The sequence below is a fragment of the Hyla sarda genome, unplaced genomic scaffold (genome assembly GCF_029499605.1).
Source record: "Hyla sarda isolate aHylSar1 unplaced genomic scaffold, aHylSar1.hap1 scaffold_742, whole genome shotgun sequence".
NCBI lineage: Eukaryota > Metazoa > Chordata > Amphibia > Anura > Hylidae > Hyla > Hyla sarda.
Genome location: NW_026610765.1, coordinates 111554 through 114414, shown reverse-complemented (window position 1 = coordinate 114414; position 2861 = coordinate 111554). Strand labels below are relative to the sequence as shown.

The 2861-nt window shown below is 48.3% G+C and overlaps 1 pseudogene; it reads right to left on the bottom strand.

The window, feature by feature from the left end:
• Nucleotides 1–2513: 2513 nt before the first annotated feature.
• Nucleotides 2514–2621, bottom strand: LOC130345065 (U2 spliceosomal RNA; annotated as a pseudogene).
• Between the last annotated feature and the right edge of the window lie 240 nt (nt 2622–2861).

Below are 2861 nucleotides of genomic sequence, written 5' to 3'. Positions count from 1 at the left end.
TGCCATAGAATGAGATGGTCCGCCTCCATCACATCCTATTGGCTCACTCTTGTCACATGACATATTTAAACGTCACACATCGATGCGCACAGCAGTGTCAGTTTGGCTATCACAGGGAGAGGATTTCCTCTCCCTGTGATAGCTGAAGCTGCACGGAGCTCTCATGGCCTCTGTGGCCCGACAGAAGCTCACACATTTACGCAGCTCATACGGCTGGCTCATATACATTTACTGTTGATCCACAGCGCTATCGGGATCCCGAAGCCCGAAGGCGCTGTCATCAGTGTGCGTCCCCGCGAGCGCCCCACGCCCGCAGCTCTACTCCCCGTCCCGTTGACGCTCAGGGAGCGGGGAACAGAAAGTAGAGCATCGGGCGCAGGTTAAGTTATTCGCGTAGTGCTGCACATGCGCAGTACTACTTTACCTGCGCCCGATGCTCTACTTTCTGTTCCCCGCTCCCTGAGCGTTAATGGGACGGGGAGTAGAGCTGCGGGCATGGGGGACGCACACTGATGACAGCGCCATCGGGCATCGGGATCCCGATAGCGCTGTGGATCAACAGTACATGTAATAATAGAGTAAGTGTATATGAGCCAGCCGTATCAGCTGCGTACATGTGTGAACTTCTGTCGGGCCACAGAGGCCATGAGCGCTCCGTGCAGCTTTAGCTATCACAGGGAGAGGAGATCCTCTCCCTGTGATAGCCAAACTGACACTGCTGTGCGCATCGATGCGTGACGTTTAAATATGTCACGTGACAAGAGTGAGCCAATAGGATGTGATGGAGGCGGACCATCTCATTCTATGGCAAATCTCGTTCTACGGCAATGCACCGGCCATTTGGCAGTCAAGGTGATCGGCCCACCGGGGATTTTCCCGGTATCCCAGTCCAGCCTTGACTCTGGCTGGGTGGCAGTCACCCACCAGTACACACAGCAGACCCTAAACCCATATCATTATTGCTAAGCAGGAAGATGGGAGTCCATTTCACTCTGATGGACCATTTTTAAATGCAATCCATAACCTGGCTTTGGCAGGAACCCTTCTTACTCCTCCTACTTGCATTTGATACTGGGTTTAGGATCTGCATAGGAAACACACACAAGCACACACTTACCTTTGTTGCCTTCTGACGCCTCCTTGGCTGTCCCCAAACGGTATAAAACCAAAAGCCACGGGAAGTTGTAAGGATAGAGGACATACCTGCATCCTATTGGACTCACTTGTCTTGGTTAAATCCAGCTGAGGCTGGGTCCACACTACGTTTTGTCCCATACGGGAGCGCATACGGCAGTGGGGAGCTAAAAGCTCGCGCTCCCGTATGTGACCGTATGCGCTCCCGTATGTCATTCACTTCAATGAGCCGACCGGAGTGAAACGTTCGGTCAGGTCGGCTCATTTTTGCGCCGTATGCGCTTTTAAACCGGACCTAAAACTGTGGTCAACCACGGTTTTAGGTCCGGTTGTAAAAGCGCATACGGCGCAAAAATGAGCCGACCGGACCGAACGTTTCACTCCGGTCGGCTCATTGAAGTGAATGGCATACGGGAACGCATACGGTCACATACGGGAGCGCGAGCTTTTAGCTCCCTCCTGCCGTATGCGCTCCCGTATGGGACAAAACGTAGTGTGGACCCAGCCTTATTTGACAACCTATGGTGCTGCTGCTTCTGCTCATGGAAGTGCTGCTTCTGACAAGGCTGTTCTTTGGTGGTCCTAGGCGACATTACAATCTCCATGGTTACATACACATTTGCAACTCCAACAATACACACATATGCATGTATGTATGTATGTATGTATGTGTATCTATCTATCTCTATATATATTTATCTCTCTCTCTCTCTCTGTATATATATATATATATATATATATATTTCTTTTAAATATATATATAGAGAGAGATAGAGATGGAAATACTTTTTTAAACATGTTTTCACCTTTTTCTACCTTCTTTTTTTTCTTCTCTCCGTGTTTTCCTTCTTTCCTCCTTTTTTCCTATGCTGCTGCTTCTTATTTTTCTTCTTTTTCAGACCCTATCATTGCACTATTGCTTATTCAATACCACCAGCAGATGGAGACACTATATTGCAACATTAGTTGTGAGCAGCAGTTTGTACAAACAAATGCCTCATAGCTGATGTCCTATCCATTATATGGATGGCTGGCTGGCAACATTTGTTTTTATTATTCCAATACCACAGTACCAATGCATGGTCACTCAACAGCAATGACACCCCCATGTCAATTAACAAGATTCAGCTCCCACTACCTGAAAGACAGCTACCTATCATGTCATGTCCAACCTGCACAGGTGTGCAGGTTGCTGAGCTTATTCAATTAAAGAGGACATTCAGCAGCAGCAGCAGTCCTGTGCCTGGTCGCTCCAACAGGGGCCAGACACAAGCGGTACAACCTATTGTCTTTTGCCTGCAGTAAGGGCCCACTGGACTAGCCAGCAAGCAGCTGCAGCAGCAAATAAACAGGTAATCTTTCTTTCCAACACTGAAACCTGGTGGTGCACTTAATATATGCTACCAGATAGGGGACATATCAGATATTAAACTGATAAAAACAGACACCACATTTGATCTCAGCCAAAAAGAAGGACGAGAAGTGATAACTGTGAAATGGGAGGAACCCCTTCACATGCACCATCACTACTTGTAGGAAGGGAGGCTGGCTGGCAGCCTCCCATACACACCCTGGCTGGGTGGCAGTCACCCACCAGTACACACAGCAGACCCTAAACCCATATCATTATTGCTAAGCAGGAAGATGGGAGTCCATTTCACTCTGATGGAGCATTTTTAAATGCAATCCATAACCTGGCTTTGGCAGGAACCTTTCTTTTGCCTCCT